This window comes from Lissotriton vulgaris, chromosome 4_1 (assembly GCF_964263255.1).
Source record: "Lissotriton vulgaris chromosome 4_1, aLisVul1.2, whole genome shotgun sequence".
NCBI lineage: Eukaryota > Metazoa > Chordata > Amphibia > Caudata > Salamandridae > Lissotriton > Lissotriton vulgaris.
In genome coordinates this window covers 1,588,403,849-1,588,429,337 of record NC_141691.1, presented here as the reverse complement: position 1 = coordinate 1,588,429,337, position 25,489 = coordinate 1,588,403,849, and the positions used below count along the sequence as shown (strand labels likewise).

Sequence of the window (25,489 nt, the reverse complement as noted above, 5' to 3'; positions counted from 1 at the left end):
GGAATACTACTGGGCGGCACACTCAGGTACAATTCCGAGTGGGTGGTGTGAGAAGGTGGCCTGATATGCAGTGCTCACTATTCTAGTGAACACTATGTATCAGTCCAGCAACCCTTATTGATGATTGGTTGTAAGTCAACCTTATAGACCAGCTATCCTAGTAGCGTGGATACGAGCAGTCTAAGGCTAAAGACTCGAGAGGGCGTGTTAAGCCAGCTGTTATACCACACATATACCCCTTGAACACCAAGTGAAAGGACACCACACAAGTGTTATGAAAATAAACAAGATATTTATTAAGAATCACAACAGCCCTGTACTCTTTATGAGGACAGGGTACTAAGCACAAAACAAAACTCTTACGAAAATACTTAAGTTAGCACAGTATATACAAATGCCCGAGGGGCACGGAAAACCATATACTCTGAAAGTGGAATGCGAAATTACTAGCAGGTAAGTACAGTACTAATAGGCTTTGGAATCGCTAGGACTTGACTATAGAATCGTTAGATTACTTCTAGGAGACCCAGGGGACTCGGGTGCAGAGTGTACACTCTCACGCGTGATGCGGGACAAAGTCTATGGTAGCTAGTTTTCAGAAAGTTAGTGTTCTCGGGCGAACCCGACCTGGTAGGAGGAAAACGAAAGTGGATTCTGACCCTTGGATAGTGAGGCTATGCTGGGGCACCGAAATGCCGAAGTTACCTAGCCCAGGGGCTGCAGCTGCATATGTCTCAAAAGACGTCGGGAATCCTCGTAGACGGACCAGGAGCCTGGAAGAAAGATGCTGGCAGGCGACCAGTGAAGAGAGTTCGAAGTGATCCAAGCCTGGATCTTGAAGAGAGATGATACCTGAAAGCAGAGGGGACCAAGTTCGAGACTACTAGCCAGTAGTCAGGTGGCACCAGGAGGGCACCGGATGGTAGTCACCTCGACTAGGTGAGTGGGTGACGCTGTGCTCGCAGATCTCACGGACCAGGAGGCGTTGTCGGCGACCAGGATATAGGAGCGAGCTGTCCCACGATGGATGAAGCTGTCGGCGTCGCTGGACCCAGGGTTGGGCAACAAAGCCTTGGCAAATTCAAGCCCACGCGGTGGACTCAAAATGGCGTCTGGAGTGGACCAGGAGGGTCCGGGGTGCTTCTCTGTTACAAGGAAGCAAGGGCCAGTCTGGAGCAACCAGACCAGCAGCAGTGATGTCGTCGGGCGTCGTGAAGAAGGCCACAAGCCAGCCGGCTAGTAGCCACACAGCGCGGTGAGCAGGCAAAAGCAGAAGGGCCCCACGCAGATCGTGGAGATGCTGGAGGGCTGATCTTCGGTGCTGGAGCTGCTCAGGGTTGGGGCTTCTCGGACCCCAAAGCACTCACCAGTGGAGCACACGGTGGGCTTGTTGCAAAGAAGTCGTGCAGTCTTGGCGATCGTCGGTCCCTCGAGGTCTCGTCGCACTCACGGTTCTCAGCTTGGCTGTAGAGGTGAGTAGAGGTCAGAGGTGCCAGGGAAGCCGGGTCTCGTCGAGCTGGGCAGTCGGATTCCGGAGGAAGGACTTGCAGCAGACCGCAGTGTTCTTAGGATGGTGCCTGCGGATGCAGGGTGACTACTCCTTAGCCACAAGGGAGAATCTTGAAGAAGAAATCTTGATGTCCTTTCGCAGAAAGTCGTGTCTTGATTCCAAAGATAATCTAATTTGAACAGGGGGCCCGCTCCTATCTTTATACTAAAAAAGGGGGCTGACCCGGTGACTAGGTCCTGCCTATGGGTGGGACTAGGAGGGGGGAGGTTACACCCCTCTCCCATGCCGGACTTCCCCCAGGCCAGGGGCTGGTGTGCCCCTGGAACTGGTTCTGACCGGCCTATGCGTAGTGAGCACCGGGGTGCCACTCAGCAGTCACCTTCCTGTAAAGCCCTGCCTACCCAGGATACACAAAACCCTGTCTGGGATGGTGCTAGCACCGCCCCGGACAGGAAACTCTTTGTCCAAGCTCTCCTCGCTGGAAGGACTCCCAGCAGCAGGAGGTCAGACTCGTGTCTGTGGTGGCAGCATCCATTTTGTGGAGCTGAGGCTTCGCTTAACTTTAACCGGGGTTCACAGTTACATACATGTCGTGTCCCTCTAGAAGGGTGGAATGCTAACCCCGTCGCCAGAATTGGCGAGGGGTTAGTATTCCAATTCGTATGACACCTTACTCGACATGTTTTGATAAAGCAATACCAAAGATAGCATTTAACCGCGAGGATTATAATGCACTTAAGAGTATATGGTATGCGTTATCATGGAACAGCTATTAGGACTTGGTTCCGCAAGCTGCAAACGGGCTCAGCTCATGCCAGAGCACCATCTCACACGATTCCAAGCACTCTGCCTTCAGGATTGTCAAGGCCTGCCATAGGAGTGACTGATAGGAATCTGTGTGTCCATTTTAGGGTTAGATATAGGTATACTATATCTACAGCAAAGGGTGATTACACGACTTTGCCCCAGCTGTCATGCAGCCAGTTGTGTCAAATTTAGGAGGCCAGCCAGGGGTGGCATAATACATGCTTCAGCCCCTGGTAGGCCCTGGGTACACCTATGCCCTGAGTTACAGGGTCTGATAAGGTGGCCCAGTACCAATTGGTAAATGCACCTAGGGTACATGTGGTAATTTAGAGAGAGAACAGCCAGGCTGTGGGTCTGATTGGCAGGCCCACAGCCAGAGAAAGTCGTAAACCAGTGAAACAAAAGCAAAAAATCTGGGTGATCATAGGATTGCAGACCCTACTCTCCTACATGTGGTACACGAAAGTGAGTAGCACTGGTTCAACATGGACTGGGCAGTGGCGTGCCCCTGTGGGACCTTGCCTTGCTCGCCAAGCGCGCGCGCCCGCCCACCAAGTGCTTACGTTACAATCTCGACCAGGACGGTACTTGACACCTGGGACAGAATTGCCTTGAAAAAGGGGCTCAACTCATTTCCATCCCCCAATACTCTCATAACACGCAACCCTGCATTCCTCCTGGGCCTGCCGACGCTCGGATTCCGCCAATGGGCGGATGGAAACTGCTGGACTCTCAGAGATCTGTTTGTGGGAGACACCATGAAGTCCTTTGAGGACTGTAGGGCTTAGTTTGTCCTCCCAACCACTGCTTGACACCAATACCTCCAATTGCGTCATTGGGCAACACACCCGGGGGACACGCAGCAGCTACTCGCCCTTCACCCCTTTTCTGAAGATAAAGCATGCCTTTGATAGCACCAAAGGGTTGATCTCCATAATCTACTAGATGCTGCAACATTCAGTCCCTGGTCCCACGCATAATTACTGGGCAGCCTGGCACAACGCTATCCCTGGGGGGGGGGGGGGGGGGGGGGGGGGGATAACCATTAAGCAATGGGAGATAATATGGCGTGGTATCCCTAAAACCTACAGCAGTCTCGCTGCACGCGAGACTGCGTATACATTGATGTTCCGATGGTATTATAGACCCGCCCGTTTAGCAGCCATCTACCACACGGTCTCTAACATATGCTGGCGCTGCGGAAAGGAAGAAGGCACCCGCTGCCACATCTGGTGGTCATGTAAAGTGAGTACAACCTTGATCAGGTTTTATAGGTGACGCAAAGTATTCCAAACTGATTGTCTTAATGATAACAATAAAACTTTAAAAAGAAATAAAACTGTTACTTGCCTTTATGGCACCCCCATGCAGCACAAGGTTCCCACAAAGCATCGCTTTAAAGGGGAGAATCTACCTCTTGCAGGGATGTCTTTGTCTCTTGGATTGTAGGTGCCCCACAATCCATGAGCAGGGATCCCAGCGTCAGTGCTCGGAATGCGCTCGGCGCCGGCCATGCTGCCGGTTTTAGGCCAGTTACCTCCAGTCCAAAGACTAGAATACATAAAAACCAAAACGCTCTTATCCAACTACAAAGGGCAGGTAAAACATGTTCCGGACCACCCATTGACTCTCATCCAGCTCAGAGGGGAGTTCGGTACCTAAGTATCCACTATACCCCAACAGTTACAGAAACCTACACTACGATTAAGGCACATCCCAGAGAAATATCTTGCGCCCTTATTAATGTGAGGTCGCTAATCAAGAACGTTGTTGCATTCCAAGAATTTATGGAGGGTAACCAGATAGAAATAGCCTTTCTTACTGAGACTTGGGCAGACGCCTCCTTGGACCCAGATCTATTGTTGGCCTTACCTACAGGGTACAAAATGTGTAACATAGACAGGGCGAGGAAGAAAGGAGGGGGCATTGCTCTTATTTTCAAATCCAGCTTCAAGTCTTATATTCAATGGAATACGGACATTAAGTACTGTGAAGCCTTTGTTTTTAAAATCGAACTGTACGGCCAACACTCCTTTAACAGTATTTTACTCTATCGTCTATCTAATTCCAAGGCCACTTTTTTTTAGATAATCTAGGTACCTTTTTAGCTCATAAAGCCGACCACCCCAATTTCACAGTGGTAGGGTATTTTAATTTCCATCTGGAAAAATTCGCCGATCCAGATACAAAAGCACTTCTTGATCAAATGGACAGCGTTGAGATGAGAACTTGTGTTGGATTCAACCCACATTGCGGGTCACTGCTTACGGTATTTTCACAGACAATCCCCTATTAAGCTGGACCGGAATTCTGCCAATGGTCTGGTCCGATCATATTCAATATTCAACGGCTGCATAAAAAGCTTCCTAAAGTACCCAGAGAACTCTATGTTAGTCGCCCTTGGAAGAAAGTTGAGGCTAGTACTCTAAACTCTACTCTTCTAAAAACGCTACCTAATTTGTCCACTGATTCCGACCAAACCGCTCTATACCACTATTTGGCTTGACTCAGCTATGACCCAATTAGCGCCCCTAAACAGTGTCATCGATCCAGAAGAACATCATCAGAACGGTGGTTCAATAACACCCTGAGAGCTTAGAAAACAACTCTGTCGCAAATTAGAAAGGAAGTGGCGACTTGAAGATAACCTAACTACTCAAACGGATTATAAATCTTCATTCAAACATATAAAAAACGTTTACTCACGGAAAAGGATCGACATTTTTCGAAGGAAATGACAGCGGCCAATAGATGTCCTAAAGCCTTATTTACCACAGTAAAGAAACTAGCAAAGTTGCCAACTGCTCCTGACATTAGTATTAGCCAAGAATTCTGCAACTCATTAGCAGAATCCTTCCAGCATAAAGTCAAGTCTGTCTTTGACCTATTTGTACAGCAGGATAATCATCTGGCTCAAACATCGGCAGAACTCAAAAAGTCTCGATCAACTTCCCCTGTCAAAATGCAGGTTCCTTCAAATTCAACCCCCCCAGATCTTTTGTTCTTTCACTACTTTAACAGTCAAGCAAACCACCAAATTTATTGCTGCTACGAAATCTGGCTCTCCTTCAGGCCCATGCCTTCCTAAAATGTTGCACATCTCGCCACAAATTATAGCCATTCCATTAATGGTGATCTTTAATTCAATGCTCACCATATGGCACTTTCCAATGGATTGGAAGAAAGCCTCTATATTTCCTTTGCTAAAGAAACCTAACTTGGATGTTAAGGAGCCTCTTAACTATAGACCGATATCAAGACTCCCTTTTCCTGCAAAAGTAATTGAAAGGGTGATAAACACTGAACTATCAGTCTTTATTAATGACAACACCATCCTGGATTCCTCCCAGTTCGGATTCCGCGCTCAGCACAGGACAGAGCTTGCTCTTATTACCGCCACAGAGGAGCTCAGACAGCTCTTAGACAGAGGGGGCAACACAGCTCTGATCCTCCTGGACCTGTCAGCGGCCTTTGATACTGATAATCATGGGCTGCTGCAGGATCGACTGAGTTCCATCGGGATCAGGGGCAAGGCGCTGTCCCTACTAGGCTCCATTCTGCCTGAGTGATCTCAAGAGGACACTTTGGGGAACATTGGGTCATCCTCTTTCACGCTGCCCTGCAGGGTACCCCAGGGCTCTTCTTTGAGTCCAATGCTTTTTAACCTCTACGTCACCCCTCTTGCCAGCCTAGTAAGAAGTTATGGCTTTGCCATCGTGTCGTACGAGGACGACACTCAGATCATCGTCTCGGTGAGCAGCTCTGCTAGCCAGACAGTATCCAGGTTCCGCGACTGTATGAGTCATATAGCAAAATGGATGACAGACAATTGTCTGAAACGGAGTCTTGCTGCTGGGAACAATCCATCATTTTGGACAGATAATTGGTGGCCAGTTCAACATGGCTCCTTTCCCAATCCAGTGCACAAGGCCAAAAGCCTAGGTGTCTTTTTTGACACCAAGCTGTCCTTTGAAGCACAAATCAATTCGGCCACTTCTGCTTGTTTCTTTATCATAAAAATGTTGAGTAAAATCCTTCCTGCAATACCTATGGATTTTAGGAAGATGGTGGTGTCAGTGCTGATTTCCTCAAGACTGAACTATTGCAACGCCCTCTTCTCCAGTGCTCACTATGTATTGCTTTCAGATCTCTTAACAACACAGGGCCTAAACAGCTCAAGAAATTTCTAAAGCCGTACAATCCAGCCAGAGCCCTTAGATCTGCTGAACTGTGATATTAAATAGTTCTTAGTCAACAAGGTTAGATGGGGAGGCAAGAGTTTCTCGGCTACAACTGCCAGCCTATGGAACTCTTTGTCAGCCATGCTGAAGAAAGAATCCAGTCGCTTTAAATTTAGAAAGGGCCTAAAAACGTGGTTGTGTACAGTGTAATTTCACCCCTTTGTTCCACTCTGCTCATTATTTATCAAAGGCAGCTCCTAGGCACCCCAGGGTATTTGTAGCACTTTACAAATGTCTCATCATCATCACTGGACACAAGGGATTTGTGTTTTGTCTGTGTGTGTTTTTGTTTCTTTTTAACTTCTGCTGCCCCAAGCTTTTCTGCCCCCTGACCACCAGCCGGGAAAGTAAAAAAAAAAAACAGAGTGGCCCAATGTATATTGTGGTAGGTGGAAGAAAAATGTGAATGGCTTGACATACTAGTCCCTGCTGTGGTGGACGTAAGCAAAAATGTGAATGGCTAAATGACTGATCAGTGGATGAAGTGGGTTCAGCCATTATGCTATGATTCATTCCATGCTGAGTAGAAGTAACATGAGAATGGCGCAAGAACTGATCAATGGCTGAAGGGTGCTTACCCATTTCCCCAACTATATATGCTGAGCTGAGTGGAAACAAATTGTGAATTACTGATCAGTAACTGGCAATGGCATCCACAATGCTCTATGTGGTCATATGCAGAAGGAGAAGGGCTCCTGGTACACATGGCTAAATTAATTGTGAGTCACCCGCATTCTGGTCTTTCATCAAGAGCATGACTCGCAAAAAAGTTTATCTTGGCGTTTTAAACAAATTTGGTAGAATATGCCTTTGCATCATTGGCTGCGCTGCAACTTGAATTAATTTTTTTATTCTTTTGTGCTTTGCTTTTTATAGAAGGTCTTTGCAGTGTTGAGTTAGATAAGTGCTTTTTCCTTTCTGCAGCTGTTGTTGTGACCACACTGTACTACACTCACATTCAATTCTTTCAGTTCATAGCAAGCACACATCATTCTCTTCTACAAATACTTCTGCATTGAACCTAGGCTAGACAGTTTTAGATAGAAAACAGAGATGGCATCTCATTGGATGACTACTTCTGGGGCTTCAACTCAAATCCTGGAGGACAGCTCCGAGGCAGGGACTGATACTGAGACAATATCCGAGGAAGAGGCTGGAAGTGATTTTTTCAGTCGCAGTTCCTTCCCATGATGACAAATTTTCCAGTGATTTTGAGGAACATGTCCCTTCGCAAGAACAATTTGTTCAATGGCGAGCCAATGAAAGGGCAGGCCAATACAGAGTGCAGACAAGTACTGTGCCGAGCACTGGCAGAATGCTCACTTGAAAGCCTTCCAATTTAGTTCAGCCACAAATTTCCCCTTTCACTGCAGATGCTGAATGTATGGTCAATACTGCAAATGTTTGCCTATTCACTACTTCCATCTTTTTCTGGATACAGACTTCCTTGAGGAAACCATATGCCAAACAAATTTGCGTGCCAAACTGTTTCTGAGGAAGCATTAAAGCACCGATGCTACTGATTCTGACATGGGAATAGTGCACAAATCAACTGTACAGTACTACTGGTCTACTTGTATGGTTTAGGCAACACCCAGCTTCGCAGTGGTCATGAGCAGAGAAAGGTTTTTGATTTTGCAGAGAATGCTGCTTTTTAATGATAATTCTGCTGCATTGCTCCGGGATCATAAAGACCATGACCGGTTGTTCAAAATTTGGCCTGTCCTGGAACATTTGTCTGCCACATTTCCAAAGATTTATATTCACAGAAACAATATAGCAGTTGACGAGTCTGTTATCTTGTATAAAGTGTGACTGCTGTTCAGGCAGTACACACCAAGCAAAAGAGCGTGTTACTGCATCCATACGTACATGTTGTGCGAGAGCTCTACTGATCATATGTACAGCCTGAGAGTATACACAGGGAAATATTCCACAATAAGTTTACCCTTCCATGTTAGGAGTTAGTGAGATGGTTGTATGGGAACTTGCCCAATCTCTCATTCATAAACGGTATAACCATTGTGTAGATAACTCCTATACAGGAGTTCAGCTGTTTAATTAACTATACAAAGCTGGCACTGTGGTTTGCAGTATAATTAGAAAGCACTGCAAAGATTCCCTCAGGGACTTGTTTATAAGGCCCTCCAAAAAGTCCAGAGCAGTAAGTTGCATTGAACGACAGGTGGGAGGTATGTGTGGTCACAACACTTCACAATGATCGCACTTCTTGGGTCATTAGTAGGGGTCAGCTGGCAGAAGTCTGCAAGCACATCGTATATTTGATTACAACACGTGCTTGAGTGGAGTAGATAAAAAACAACCAGGTTCTTCAACCATAGAAGGAGGTTGTAAAACTCACATTTGGTATAAGAAATTGACTACTCCCCTGATTCAGTTGGCAACATAAAACGTACACGTTCTATTTCGGCAGACAATCAAAGGAAGACTGATGTTGTTCCTTGACATTCAGTTGGGTATTATGGGAAGCCTTACAGATGTAGAAGCAGTAGCATCTACTTCATCTGTTGTGGAGGATGTTGCAAAGCTGGATTATCTACACTTTGCTGACCACATTCCCACCTTCATCCTCTGTCAAAATGTGACAGATGTTCTGGCTGTGGTATTTCAAGTTGATTGCAGTCAGTGTACTGCACATAATAGTTTAAATGACATGCAACAGGTTTTGACTCGGCACCCTGTCCACCCAACCCTTTGACCCGTAGTCTTTGTAGAAATGTTCTTTAGGGGACTTAGTAAAGTCTGCTCTGCATATTTAGCCCAGTTTTTTATGGGAAATTTGCTTACTCTGTCAGAGCAATAGGACACAAGTGCATCCTTACACACCCCCATTTTATTTCAACACAATGGGTGGAGTTTGATTTAGTGAAGTGAGTATGCAGAGGGCAAATGAAAGATAAGTCTATCTGAGACTAATAAAGATGCCACAGTAAGATGGCAGTAAACGTGCACCTGGAACCCTCGCAGTATTAGGACTCCAAGTCAGACGGACATTAACGGGTAGTCAAAGCTTAGGGTATGTTTGTTTTCACAGTGGTATTGTGTAAGTAGCAGGCAAATGGTCAAGATCAAAATGAAACTTGGGCATGGCACTAGTACCCCTCCCCCTCCCCAATAGTGGTAGTCTGTGTATGTGTAGTGGCGATTTTGTGGCTGTTGTCTAACTCTGGACTGGAAGTATGCGTGGCTTTGGGATTGGCATTTTTCGTTGCTCTGGACTGGCAGTATGTTTGGCAGTATTTGTGTACTGGTTTGCAAGAGGTGCGTTTGTTGTAAGGTGGCTGATGACTTGATGAGTGGCAGTGTGATTGGTGTTTGTCCTGTGGGCATTTGAAGGCGATAGGCCTTTGAATAACAGGGGGTTATTGATGTGTGTTTTGGCTGGCGGTGTAAATGGCTTTGTGTAGAGCGCACAAAAGGCGTGGGAAAGGATTGTAAAGTGGCTGGCGTCTTTATGTGGCTTCCTGGCTCCCTACCACTAAGTAATTGCTTCAATATTTTAATACTATTATTAATATTTACTCTTTGACTTTATTACTATTGGTAGTACCAAAATTACTAGGTATAATGTTATACTTCAGTAGTGGATGGACTCCGAAGGAACAATATCTCCCCATATTTTTGACAATTAAACACTCAGAGGAGTCCAGAGTGGTTTAACTTGCATGCATCCCACTCACTAACCCATTAGCAGACTGGGAACGCTGGGTGGTAGGACATTTGTGGATCCCCACAGATTTGGAACTTTCCCTCAAAGAAATGTAAAAAATGTGTGTTTTAAGCTGAAGTTTCTGGGCAAAAATAAATCTTGTGTGATCTACATGAGTCACACAACCCTGCACCGTGGGTGTCTAATTTTCAGAAAGGGCAAAGTGTGTAGGTTTCTATAGGTGGCAGATAAGCTTGGGCCCAAATTCTGCTGGTACCCACATTGTAAAAAACAGCATTGATTTTGCTGGGTGAAATGTGATGTCTCCAGGTGGCGTTTTGGGGTATTTTGGTGCTGCGGGTGCCAGGCCCAGCCACAAAAGTAGGGTACCATTTAATAGGGAGACATATGGAAACACAGAGCAGTAGAACATTCGGTATTATCAATCAGATTTCACTGTATCTTTGGCTTTCAAATGCAAGCCAGTGTACAAGAAAGAGGACATTTTGAAAAATGCCCTCTGAATCACAACAGTATGGGTAACTCCACGTTCAGGACCACTGTTCCTAAACATAGTAACTTGTGTGCATTTCAGAAATACATAGGTATCAATTCAATTCATGAAGCTTTATTCGGCACATGTAAATGACCATAAAAGCACAAAGATAAAAAAACACAATAAATATTACATACAATACATTTCAGAATAAAAGACATCCAAAGAGATAACAGGCATGACTCTTAAGAACAGATGCTTTTCTGGCGTTGAGACTGATTTAGAAACGTAGCAGTATAAAAACAGATATCGGCGAATTCCAGATTAAAAATTAAACTCATAGCCGATTAACTGTACGTACACCATATTTAACAAACATAGGTTTCAAATAGGCAGTACGAAAATTCATGTACAGTTTGCAAAACAGTAAAAAGTGCAAGGTGCTCTGCTTAGATATACCGTCACATAAACAAGGCCCTGTTGGGTGCTTCTTAAGAATCGGAAGCGCGACCAAATGGTGTGCTACACCAAACCTTAGTCTGGTCAAAACAAACTTATGGGATGGCCTTGTCACCATGGCTAGGTAATTCGGAAAACCTTTGCCAACCTTGTAAGTGCTGTAAAACAAGACAGTGGATAAAGATCCAATTGCTAGTGCCCGCTTCCTCGCTCTAAAAGTCAGAAAATTGTTTTTCAGTTCTGCTTTAGGAATCAGGGATGCTGCACTAGGGTCAATCAATACGCTTAAATTAAATATCTCAGAAAAACAAACAGCCACATATTTTAACCAGGGAATATTAAAGTGTTTATCCAGAGAAAGACAGTCCTCAGTTATAGATCTATTAAAGAACTTTTCTTCTTGTAGCCAAATGGAACGCCAGATCATAAGTGGCCTCAAGGATAATAAGTCAATCAGGTAGTTAGTATCCAATTCCCAATAGATTAGCTCAGTTGGGGCGGACGCAGGTAGAGCCAGGAGTTTTAAAAAAAAAACGATTTTCCTCCTGCTGCCGATTATGGTCACATTTGTGACCCCACACACCCGCCCCATAAAGTGCAATAGGGACATATCTTGCTTGATAAATATTAAGCATGCCCCTGGTGCGGCGATCCCCGACCTTCGCCGCAAATCTAAAAACACCATGGGTGTTTTTGGCCATCTTATTACGAATATTATTAAATTCATTAAGCCATTTTCTGTCTTTGGAGAAGGTTATACCAAGGTAACAAAATGTATCCACATGTTGCACCTTGTCACCATCAATAAAAAGGAATTTAAAAACTTGCTTTTGGCCCCACAGGTCCTGGTGTGTGTTTTCCCTTTATTAATGGTCAGTTTTCTTTCTATTATAAAGGTGGAAAATCTATCGATCAGGCGCTGCAATCCCAAAGGGGTTCTTAAGAGCAATACAGCGTCATCGGCGTAAAGTAACATCGGCACAGGGATACCTTTGATCTTGGGGGCATCTGCATTTACGTTTTTTAAAATAGCATCAATTCCATTAATAAATAAGATAAAAAGAAGGGGGGCCAAAACGCAGCCCTGTCTTATCCCTCTCTTGACTCTAAATTTCAGGGTGCATTCCCCTTTGGAGCCATAACGTACACACGTTTGTAATTTCCCATATAACCTAGCTAAAATGAAAATTATGTCCTCTGGCGCACTTAGCTGTAACAAGGTTGTCCATAAGAGAGTGTGATCGACCATATCAAAGGCACTACTTAGGTCTGCAAAGCAGAGATAAAGAGAGCCTTGTTTAGCTTCAGTATATTTCCCGATCAGTAGGTCAAGGTTTATGCACTGTTCTAAGGTGCCCCTGCCCTTTCTAAATCCATATTGACTGTCGGCCAGTATACCCTCTTGCTCGGCCCATTCTTCAAGCCTGACCAGCATGACTCTGCTCATAATCTTGACTGAGGAGTCTAGTAGGGAAATGGGGCGATCATTTTTCACATCCAACCTACTGCCCTTTTTATATATCGGGATAATGATCGACTCCCCCCATGTTTCGGGGGCCTCGGAGCAGACTGCTGCGTTAAAAACGATAGCCAAAAGAGGGCTCCACATCTCAGGGGCCGCTTTATAAACATCAATGGGCACCCAGTCAGGACCCTGGGCTTTCCCCCCCTTACTTGTACGTATGCCAAGCTCCACCTCACCCACTGAGATGTCCAGCGGCAGAGCAGTCCAACTATTAAGGTTGGTATATGCGCTACTATTAGAATCGAAAATGTTAGAAAAGTGTGTTACCCAACCATCACTTGGGACATTAGATTTTAACTCCAGAGTGTTTTCATCCTTAAGAAAAGGGGAGTTAACCGTAGCCCAGAACAGGGTACTGTTGGATAGCTCAGCGGCTTGGTTGAGGGAATCCCAAGCCTGTTGCCTTAGCTCACACTTCCTCTATTCTTAATTTTATAATAAGGCCAGTGTCCCTAGGCTTTTGGGCAAGAGCACATTTTAGATTGGTTAATGAAGTAGTGCTCGTATGGTCACACCAACCCGGTCCATTTCTACGTTGGGCATTGCTCGGTCGCGTAAACCTGGCATCAATTGATTTATTAATGCCTTTAAAAGCAAGTAAAACCTGTTCATAATCAGTAACATTATCAAAGATCAGATTGATATCCACCAAACAGTCCCCGACAATACTACCGATTAATTTGTGGGCCTTATCCCCTGCCCATCTTAGTCTAACACCATTTTGTCTGTGCGGTTCTACATTAGTGATTGTACTCCCTACTTTGACAGAACTTCCTCCCCAGAAGATGGTTTCCAAGATAATACAATTGTGATCACTAATTGAAGTTACTTCAATCCTAGGGGGAGAACAACATGAAACAATATGGGAGGAAACAATCACATGGTCGATAACCGAGCTGGTACTAGTACTGATATGCCGGCTCTTAAAGGTGGGGATGGTCTGTCCATTTTCCCCTCTAACAAAATCTAGAATTTTAAGGTCGCGGAAGCCCATAAATTTATTCAATGTTATACATAGGTATCTTTCACACTCATTTTTCCTTCACTATATTTTACCATATTGATTGCTGTGTAGTTGGTACACAATGAATAATCATTTTAACCTGCAAATCAGTTATTTGGTCTGGGTAGCGCATATTTATGGAGAAATTACAAACCCTATATCCCTGCGATCAGAAGGGTCTATCAGATGTAATGGTATAGTACTTTTACAAAACGGCTATTGTGACAAAGAATTACAGATGAAAATGTCACAAATTGCTATTTTTTTCCTACTCATTTTTTTTGTTTTTAATCTTTTTATTGGAATAACAATTCCATCATAAGACACATCATGGAGCAGTGAAAGTGCAGTAGTGCTTACATTATAGAAAATCATAGCAAGTCATTCGTTGACGGATACAATGACGGTCTACCTCCAAGCCAGTGGGTCCTCTACCCCAACCCCACCCTCCTGCTCTTCCCCTTCCCTCCAAGCCATCCCTCCTCTCGCCCTCCCCTCATCCTCTTCCCCCCCACCATATGTGCAAAATGTGTCAAAAGCCAAGGCCCATCGCCTCCCAGGAAAGGAAGTGTCCGACGTATGTAGTGGGCGGTGTTTAGTGAGGGAAATTCCTACGCCGTGCCCTCCGGGGTGTCCAGCCAATCCCCTCTGTACCTCCTCCAGACCTGCCAGATCTTTTCCCATTTTTTGGGGCAACCCTGACTATTCTAGATGACTTTCTCCGCCCTCTGGCACCAGTCAATATCTCGTTCCCATTCCTCTATCGTTGGTACCAAGTCATTCCCCCAGAGACGTGCGATATTCCTCTTTGCCACCATGCTTGCGAAAGCCAACCACACCTTATCTCCCTTGGGCCCTATTACCTCTCCCGTGACCCCTAGAATATGCCACCTAGCCTCCAGCGGCACCTCCGCCCCCACCACTTCCTCCATTATGTCCTTCAGTCTGACCCAATATGGCCGAATTTTAGGGCAATCCCAAAGGATGTGAAAGAATGTGCCTTTCCTCCCCACAGCCTCTCAAGCAAAAGTGTGATGTCGCATATCCCATTTTAAATTGCACCATGCGTGGGGTGTAGGACCTATGAAGGATGCGGAGCTGCACCAATCGGAATCTATCTAGAATCGCCACTTCTCTAGGACACTGCTGGGCCTCAGTCCAGTCATCGTCCTCTAACAAGCCCAGGTCGGACTCCCACTTTTCCCGCAATGTTCCGAGCGTATTTGGAATATTATTTATTAGCTTTTTATATGTGAGCGAGATAGCCTTATCAATCATTGGGTCCAACAGCAGCCTGTCTTCAAGTGGGGCGTATTCAGGTAGCTGATCCTCCTATGACGTATGCGAGTATATAGCATGCTTGAATTGCTGATAATGGAGGAATTCGCCATCGCCCATATGGAATTCTGACTGTAGAGCTGCGAACTGCACCACCTGCCCCCTCTTCGAGACATCTCCCAGTAGATCTATGCCTATCAGGCTCCACTGGCGCAGGTCACGGAGATTCTCAACCTCCCTGAGGAAGTCGCCCTTCCACAGGGGCGTCTGGGCCGTGAGCTTCCTCTCCCATCCAAACAATTTCGTTGCCAGTTTCCATACCCCGACCACCGCCGCGGTCTGAGGGGGGCAAAGGCTGACTACGCCATGTTTTAGAGTATAGGGCCGCTAAATAGGTGTCCGCGCCTAGGGCCATACGATCCACCCGATATGCAGGTTCCTCCTGTGGGGCAAATACCCACCCATTAACGTTAACCAGCTGCGTCACCCAATAGTATAGGCGGATGTCGGGTACCGCCAGTCCCCCCTCATAGGGACCCCGCTGTGTTTACAAAGAGCAATCCGCGGACAACCCCCGCTCCACAAAAGGGAACGCTGCTCTACTTCCACCGTTTTAGAAACATGATCCGGGATCGGAAAGGGAGAGCTCTGCAACACATACAGCACACGTGGATGGGCCATCATTTTAAATAATACAGCTCTGCCCATGAGGGAGATCGGGAGGGTCTGCCAGTGTTGCACGTCACTGTGCAGGCGGTCAAGTTGTGTCTGCACATTGAGTCGGAGAAACTCTGAGACAGACGGTGTGATCCATATCCCTAAGGAACAAAACGTCTCTCGCTAGACCAGGCCCTCGCATCCGACCACCGCGAGTGGCTGGGGTCCCGCCAGAACACAGCCCAAGGATTTGCTCCAGTTAATACGGTACCCGGAGTATTCCCCAAAAGTACGTAACATAGCCATTAGACGTATGGATTCCGCCGGTCGCTGGGTGTATAGCAGGATGTCGTTGGCATAGAGCGATATGCGTTCTTCCCATCCACCCCTCATTTCTATCCCTCACACCCCAGGGTCCGTCCTCACCCAGTGCGCCAGCAGCTCCAATGCCAGGGCAAAGAGGGTCGGGGACAGGGGGCAGCCCTGTCTCGTGCCGCGCCCCAATCAGAACTCCTGTGACATGGCCCCATTAACTCGGACCCACGCCAGCGGCCCCGTGTACAGCAGTTTCACCCAGGAGCAAAAGTTTACTCCGAAGCCCAATTTCTCCAATACGGCATAGGTGTAGCGCTATTCGATACTATCAAAGGCCATATGGGCGTCAAGGGAGAGCAATGACGCTGGTACCCCCGGGGTGCGGCAGCCGTCTGCAGAACCCTGAACAGGCGGCGCAAATTGAGTATCGTGCTCCGGTGAGGCATAAAGCCCGACTGGTCCGGGTGGACCAGCGACTGGATCACCGCTCCCAGGCGTGTTGCAAGGATCTTCCCCAGGACATTCGTCTCATAGTTAAGGAGGGAGATAGACCTGTACGAGCTGCATTCACCCTGTGGTTTCCCTGCTTTATGGATCACCACGATCGTGGCCAACCACAGGTCTCTCGGAAGTTGCCCCGCTTCCCGCGCCTCAAGGAACATACTGTGCATATGTGGCGCAGTGCGGCTAGCCACACAACCAAATGCTTCCGCTGGAAACCGGTTGGGTCCGGGAGCTTTCCTTGTCTGCAGGTCCCCCATGGACTCCTCCACTTCCTTGACCGTAATGTCCGCCTCCAGCACATCCCTATATGCCGACTCCAATACCGGGAGTTGCAGGGGGGCCAGGAAATCGCGACACTCCTGGTCGTCTCTAGACGTGTGCAACCGGTAAACCTCCTCATAATATTGTGCAAAGTCCTCCCAAATGGCACTGCTCGTGGTACTCACTGACCCGTCCAGGTCCTCTATTCTCGGTACCCAACTGCGGTCCTGATCTCTCTTCTCCAACCAGGCGATCATCTTGTTCGCCTTATCACCAAGGTCATATACCCTCCGCTGGGTGGCCAGTGCATGCGCCCGTGCCTGGTCCGTCAGGACATCTCTTATTTCTTTGCCTAAGAGGCGCGCTTTATGCAGTCTGACCCGGACCTGCTCTGGGGTAAGCCCTGTCTCACTGTCCAGAGCATGAAGCTCCGACTCCAATTGCTCCACCTGTGCATGCCTGTCCTTACGTCTCCACCCTACCTCGGCTTGTACAAAATCCCTGGCCACCGGCTTATTCGCCTCCTTATCCTTAAAAAGAAAAGAGTCAAGCCGAGGGGGGACGCTCCAATCCCGGGTGGGACCTAACAACTGGACCCCCACCGGTGCGTAGTAAGAAATTCCTCTAGCCTTAAGGTGCCCGCCTTGAAACGAGTCATGCATTCTGCACGAGTGAGAATGTAATCAATCCTAGAGGAGGACCAATGGGCTGCTGAAAGATGTGTGTACTGTCTCAGGTGTGGGTTATGTGCCCTCCATAAATCGGTTAAGCCCATGGCTTTTGTAAAATCCCTGAGGGGGTGTACCCCTCCCCCACCCAGTGAAGAGGACGATTTATCCAAATCTCTAGCCATAACGTCAATCATGTCCCCACCCAGCACCAATGTTCCCAGAGGCAATTCCAGCAGCAACTTCCCTACATCCGGGAAAGTGGATGCGTGTAGTTTCGGAGGTATGTACAATGAGCAGAAAAACAAAGGACGACCCTCCCACTGCGCAGATAGCGCCGCATAGCGAGCCAGGGGATCAGACCAGCTTCGCCCCAAAACCAATGGCAGTGAACTTTTAATGAGTATACCCACTCCCCTGGAGCTTGATGTAAAGCCAGAGTGTGCACATAGGGTGTAACCAAATCTGTCCAGGGACCTACAGTTATTTCCTAGCAAATGTGTCTCCTGTAGGAGGACGACATCTGGAGCATGCCTATGATGGTATTGCAATACGACCGTTCGCTTGGTTTTATTCTGCAGGCCGTTCACATTCCAGGATAAGATGTCTATGTGTTGCGTCTTAGGTGTGTGTGAACCTGCCATGTCCTCCACCAAAGCTAAAGGGGAAGAACCATCCCCTCCCCCTCCACCCCCCTCCCATCCGCCCTGTGAGTGTGTCGATGCAGTCAAAACAATGGTGCAATACAAAAACCAAAAGTGAAAAACAGAACCAAACCCCCAGTTCCCTCCCTCAACAGCCCCCCACCCTGCTACCCTGCCACGCCGGCTAACCGCGCCAGACATCCCAATAAGCAGAGCGACTGTAGCCCTTGAAACGATAAACTTAGGGGTGAGTGGTGCAACCTAGTCCAACATCCGCCCCCCCCCCCGACCCCCCGTGCAATTCAATATGTAGTCCAACGAACGCCCTGTCTAAAAACGAATGACCTAAAGTGGAAAACCAACCCTTCTTCAACATAAGTAGTGCCCCACTGCCGAAGTGGGAACGATCAACAACTGCAGATGTACTTGTCCACTCGGTAGCCATCTCTATAGGACCACTCCTCAGACCGATGCCTCCCCCTCATTCAGTATATCAACAAGAGGAGTATTCACAGTCCCTTCATACATTACATGTCCATGAGCTCTTGCCAGTTCGAGTCCACACACTCCATCCGCTCACTCCAGTTCCGAGGACGCCGAGAGGCTGCGGGCTCGTTTCCCAGCCTGTTGCGCTGCCGTGACCCCTCCATCGACCCCATAGAGGAGGCCGGAGACCGGGGGGAGACTCCTCCAGCTTCCCTCGTGATTCGGGCCCCCCCGCTGCCGGCCACGCTCTTCCAGCCAGGCATGGGCCTTCTCCGGGGTGGTGAAGAAGAAGGACTTTCCCTCCGCCAAGACCTTAAGGCGCGCCAGGAGAAACATCATGTAGCGGAAGCCACTCTCTCGAAGTTTCCTCTTGACTGCGTCGAATGAGTGACGCTCATGCTGGACCTTGAGCGTAAAGTCAGGGAAGAAGCGGATCGTTGCATCCTCCACACGCAAATCCCCATGTTGCAGTGCCGCCTGCAGGATCGCGTCTCTATCCCTATAGTTAAGTTCCAATGATGGTTCGTGGCGGGACTCCCGGATGCGGCGGCGGGACTGGCGCCCTGTGCGCCCGTTCTATGACGAAGAACTTGACCGTCTCTTGGGTTTTAGGCTGTTCAGGATAAGGTCCTCCAGGAACAGTTCCACACTAGCCCCTTCCATTTTTTCTGGCACACCTACCACCCTAAGATTGTTCCTTCGAGCCCTCCCTTCCTGGTCCTCCAGGCGTGCCGCAATCTGCCTCTGTTGGTGCGTGAGGTGTTGGACCTGCTGTTGCAGCATTTTGGCGGTGCCCTGTATATCCACAATCGCTGCTGCGTTTTGCGTGGCCTTTTCGGACGTCTTGTTCAGATCTGCACGCTGGAGGGTTAGTTCAATCGACATTTTGTCTATTTTAGACTCTAACGTAGTGCCTAGGGACTGTATGGCCTGCATGATAGAGGCGAGAGATGGTTCAGGAGGTTGGTCAGAAGGCCCCGGATCTGCCGTATAATTATCCATAGTGTTGGATTGTGTCACGGTGGTCCTCTTGGTCTTCATGGCTGCGGAGGATAGTGAGCGGCCACCCCCGGCCCCTCCGCCGGCCGCCCGCACCCGGTCGTCTGCGAGAGGAGCTAGGGCGGCCCACGCCAGTCCACTGAGACGTGCTGGCCACGAGCCGGGCCAGGCTGCTACGCACGCACCTCACAAACCCCGGGTCTGGCCAGCTGGACCCCGGGCCCTGTGCTGCCGTCGTCTCCGGGTCTCCCCGCCGTCGTCGCTGCAAGGTAGGTGTCTCCGGCACCCCAACGCCCTGGGGGCCAGTCGCCACACCAGCAAGCCTCGCCGCCCTATTGCAGCTCCTCGTGGCCGGCTATACTTGGCTTCCACATCTATCACCTTCGGCGGGGGGGGCACCGGTATCGCTATTACAGGATTACAGGGCAGGAGAGGGATTGAATGCCCACCCCGCTTCACAGTCCAGGGGACAGCGGCCTCAGGCGCCCAACTCGGCCCCCACCCCGCTCGCCCGTTCCCGTGCACTCCTCACCCGAGGCCGGTGCTTCTCCGGTCAGCCCTCACAGCGTGTGTCCAGTCCAGCTCACAGGGCCCGCACTCCGGCCCTCAAGCTACCCCAGGACGGGTGATCCGGCCGTCCCAGCACACAGTGGCCCTCTCCCCAGGGCGGTAGGTCGGGACTCGCAACACCAGGGCCTCTCGACCGGGCAATCCTGTCCTCAGCTCCCCCACTCCCTCGCCAGGGGGGGCTGTTATCTGTGTCCCCTCAGGGCGGGAGGGGGGCCAGGGGGCACCACGCCACCAACCAGGGTCCTCCGGCGCTGAGCGCCGTCCACCGCCAACGTCTTGCGCCTCCGTCCCAGCCCGCCTCACACCCGAGGTCGGTGCTCCGCTGGTGAGTCTCCACCCCGCAGGCCACGTCTAGACCATACCCGCCGATCCCAGGATCTCAGCCCCCGGGGTCGTAATCACCTCAGGAAAGGACCGGCCGGCGTCGGAGGAAGGGGGGACTCCGAATCCAGCCAAGGACGTCGTCAGTTCTCAGGATTGACGCCGGATATCAGGGGTCTTCAGGATCGCCTCCGGAGCGCCGCGATACTATGCGGCCATTTTGGCTGCCGCCAAACCACGCCGCCTTTCCTACTCATTTTTAATATTTTTTAATTTCAAGGACTAGGTGTTTATGGACCAACTTGATGGAATTGCACAAATGACTCCGGCTAAATTCAGACTTTTGTCTACTTGCCAGTAATGAATAGCTTTCTCGGGTCACCCACGGGTTTCACACTTGTTTCCACCAGAAACTGCAAAAAGGTTGAAACCATAAAAATTAGGAAAAATAACTACCTCTTAGAAAAATGCAAAAACAGGTCATGTTTTCATACAGCTCTGCTTGTTCATGAAAGATGAGAAGATGGTGATAATAGCACAGCAAACGATTAGTTGATATCATTTTTAGAAAAAAATATATGCTTTCTTGCACAGCATTTTTCCCCATTTTTCAAAACAAGAAAAAACATTTTTTGTTATACTTTGCCTATATTCTTGGTTCCTTCCAGGGGCCTCACAAAACCTGAGTACCTTTAGAATCCCTAGGATGGTTGAAAAAAGGAAGCAAGTATGATGGATACCTTATGTGGAAGATTACCAAACATAAAAAAAGAGCTCTGCACTGGGGCTGGAAAAGCCTCAGCAGTTAAAGGGTTAAAATCGGATAAAAATTACTTGTGTGGACGACATGTACAAGAATGCACTGGGAAGACTAGGGTAAACCAGTCAAGTGTGCGTACCGCACACTTGACTGGTTTTCATCCAAGACACGGGACTGAGACCGCACTGGTAACAGTAATGGATAACCTGCGAATGAGTACTGACAATGGGAATTCATCTGTCCTGGTATTATTGGACATGTCAGCCGCATTTAACACGGTAAGCCATGCTGTGCTGGTCGAGATATTGGAAGGTATAGGGGTCAAAGGACGGGCCCTAAAGTGGTTACAATCTTACCTGCCAGGAAGACAACAGGCTGTGTCACAAGACCCAACAGTACCCCCTCCCAAACGACCCCCCCACAGGACGAGGTTTTGTGGGATGACGTGTGTGAAATAAACGCACCAATCGTGGGGCATGTAAAAAAAACTGGCAGGTTACCACGTACGGTCATCAGGGGTATAGCCCTTCCAATCCACCAAATAATACAGCCTGCCACGCCTCCTTCGAGAATCTAAAATGGTGTTGACCTCAAATTCCTCATGCTCATAATCACCACAGGAGGGAGAGGGGCAAAGCCCGAGAGGTCGCTGTATAGGGCTTTAAGAGAGAGGTATGAAAAACAGGGTGTATCGGTAGCCATCAGGCAAAGCCAACTTCGTAGCAACCGGATTCACTACCTGCGTTATTCTAAAGGGACCCATATAATGTGGCTGCAGCTTTCTAGAACCCACCAGTCTCAAGTCCTTAGAAGTTAACCAAACCATATCCCCTAAAGCATAGGATCGGGCCGGACAACAATGTCTATCTGCCTGCTTCTTCTTGCTAATTTTAGCTGCCACCAGATGTTCTTGAGCCCTTTTTCCAGACGTCTGCTTATTCTTGACTCAGATTGGTAACCGCGTGTACCCGACCCAAGGGTTGAATAGGTATAGTTTTCGTCTGAAACCCCATAGAACAAAAGAAAGGGGACAGCCCCCAACGCCAAATGTACACTATTATATGCAAACTCAGCTATAGGGAGTGCTGTTACCCAACTATCCTTTAGAGAAGCCAACAGACAACATATATACTGCTCCATAGTCTGACTGGTGCGCTCCGTTTGTCCATCCGCCTGTGGATGATAGGCGGAAGACAACTGAAGCTCCGTGTTTAACGAGAAACATAACTCCCTCCAAAAATAGGAAACGAACTGCGCTTCCCTATCAGACACAATGGCTTAGGGAATTCCAAATGCAACACCTGTGAGATAAACACATCAGCCAATTCTCTAGCTGTAGGCACTTTAGGCAAAGGTATGAAATGAGCCATTTTAGTGAACAGATCCACAACCACCAAGATAGTTGTACAACCTACATCCAAAGGTAGGTCAGTACGAAATCCACACTGATAGTATGCCACGGGGAAGGGGGTACAGGTAATGGGTGAAGCAACCCTACAGGAGGGGTATGTGAAGCTTTACTAACTGCACAAACAGGACATGAGGCCACAAACACCTGCACATCATGTCCTACTTAATACTACCAAAAGAGACAAAACATCTTGGTTTTGGTCATTCCAGGGTGCCCAACCAAAGAGGAGGAATGACACAGATTCAGTACTAGTTTTCTCAACTCTTGTGGAATAAACAATTGGTCACCATGGTACAACAGTCCGTCCTTCAAAGTAAACTGTGGAGTGTTCAACCAAAGAGTCATGTCTATATTCCCCAAACTCCTTCTTGATAGATACAAGAAAGTAATCAATGGAGGAACAGTCCACAATCTTGTCTCCCGGGATTATAGGGCTATATTTAGGGACGGAAACATCATCAAAAGAAGCCACATGTATACGGGACAGGGCATCTGCTTTATCCTGTTGAACAGCAGGTCTATATGTAATCGTAAAATCATATTCAATAAACAACAATACCCATCTCATCTGCCTTGGAGTTAAAGCCCGTGCAGACCGAAAAAAACTCCAGATTCTTGTGGTCTCTGTAAATCATGATGGTATGTCTGGCCTCCCATAGATGATGTTGCCATTCCTGAAAGGAAAGCTTAATAGCCAACAATTCTCTTTCAGCCACTACATAATTCTGTTTGGCCGGTAACAACTTCTTAGAAAAGAAGGCAATGGGAAACATGTGTCCTGAGTCTACATCTCGTTGAGACAATACTCCCGCCTCCCACAGCACATTGTGAGACATCAGAATCCACAAAAAAAGGAAGGGCTGGATCTTGGTGCTTAAGAACCAGAGCTGATGTAAACTTTTCCACCAAAGTCTCTAATGCCTGTTGAGCTGCAGTAGACCATACAAAGGGCACCCCTTTCCTCATTAACTGTGTCATATGTGTTATGATATCTGAGAAATGAGAGATAAAACGCCTATAGAAGTTGGCGAATCCCAAAAGCACCTGTATGTCCTTTACACAAGTAGGGCTCGGCCAAGTAGTTATTTCCAATGTTTTCCCAGGGTCCATCTTGATACCATCAGAGGAAATGAGAAAACCCAAGAATGCCACACTGGACACACCAAATTTACATTTATCTAGTTTCACAAACAAATGATTGTCCCGTAACTTCTGCAACATTTGCTTCACATGGGACTTACTTGATTAATAAAAAACTGAAACGCAGCAGGGGCGTTACATAAACCAAAAGGCATAACACAATATTCAAATAAACCAAACAGTACAAAATGCGGTTTTCCATTTGTCTCCTTCCCAGACAAGAATGAGATGATAAGCCTCCGGCAAATCTTTTTTCCTGAACACCTTGGCATGCCGTAACTGATCAAAAAACACCGGAATCAATGGAAGCGGGTATTCGTTTATAATGGTCACCTTATTGAGTGCTCGGTAGTCAATACAGACGCGGAGATCGCCTTCTGCCTGGGGATAAAAAAGATAGGAGATGATACAGGGAAAGAGGATGGTCTGATAAACCCTGATGCCAGCATTTCATCCAGATAACTCAGCAAATGACGTTCAAGCTCAGAGAGGGCATAGAGACGACTACAGGGCAACGAAGCCCCTGGAATCAAGTCAATACGGCAATCAACGTTCCTATGTGGGGCAACACACTAGCTTGTACTTCATCAAATACGTCCACATATTCCGCATAAGAAGAAGGAAAACCGGTATCCTCTACCCCACTACCTGCTGCACAGGTCAAAGATGTGACCCAATCAGTAGCCTCCTGATAACAATGCTGGAAACAAAATTCAGAGTAACTGTGCTCCTCACCCAGTCTAACCCTGCGTTATTGAGCCTCAACCAAGGTACACCAAGTATCACCCCAAAAGAAGGAGCATCAATAAGATCACAACAGACAGATTCAGAATGTCCATTATCACATATAACCAGGAGAGGCTTGGTTTGTTTAGTAATCAACCCAGAAGACAAATCAGTGCCATCAATAGCTCTTATAGGTTCGGGTTGTTCTTTAGAATTAAATCATTTTTTATTAGCAGAGCACATAGCAAAAAAGTATCAAGACAGTGCATTATTGCCTACAACCCAGTGGTCCTGCAGTGTCATGAGCAAAAACTAAAAATCAAGGCATATAAAGCGTGGGCACCAGGGCCATAAAACAACACATCATGTCACCTACAACCCATCTCGGGCCGGCGCGTACAACAACGTGAAATTGAAAGTGCACCCATCAGTAAATGAGTAAACATGGGCAAATTCCAGGACACCGCCTTTGACCATATAGCCATGCCACAAAGGTGTCATGGCGCCTTCGAAGGTAGTATGTCTGCTTTTAGTGAGAAAAAAAAGCAAAAGTACAAAACATATAGAACCTAGAACTCCCGCCTCCCAGCTGCTCCGCCCACCCGCGCACTTGGCCTTAAATGGCGACCGTGCGACGCAGGTGAGTGTGACCCACTTGTGGGACACCCCCGCGCCGCACGGCCACCAGCTGCTGCGTGTGCCCCTTGCCTGCCCTCTGCCTCGCTGCTGCCTCGTTTGCCGGTTGCCGGCTGCCTCCGCTGCGGTTGTTTTTGCCTTATTTTGTCTGTAATTTGTGCCTGTATTTTTGTAATTTCATTTTTCCTGTGTTTTGATTTCCTTCCTTGTTGTCCGCCTACCTCGCCGCCCTCCGCCCTCCCTTCCCGCCACCGCCGCTTTTCCCCGCCCCTTTTTCTATTCTGTACCCTCCCCGCTCCCGCCTCCCAGCTGCTCCGCCCACCCGCGCACTTCGCCTTAAATGGCGACCGTGCGAACGCGCAGCGGTCACGCGCAGCGGGCGCGCCGATTGTGCGCCGAAGG

At 48.0% G+C, this 25,489-nt stretch overlaps 1 protein-coding gene across 1 annotated transcript in view; it reads right to left on the bottom strand.

Annotated features, from left to right (window-relative positions):
- MCMDC2 (minichromosome maintenance domain containing 2) overlaps positions 1 to 25,489 on the bottom strand; it is a 1,367,419-nt gene that overhangs the window by 1,197,469 nt on the left and 144,461 nt on the right. The window lies entirely within an intron of this gene.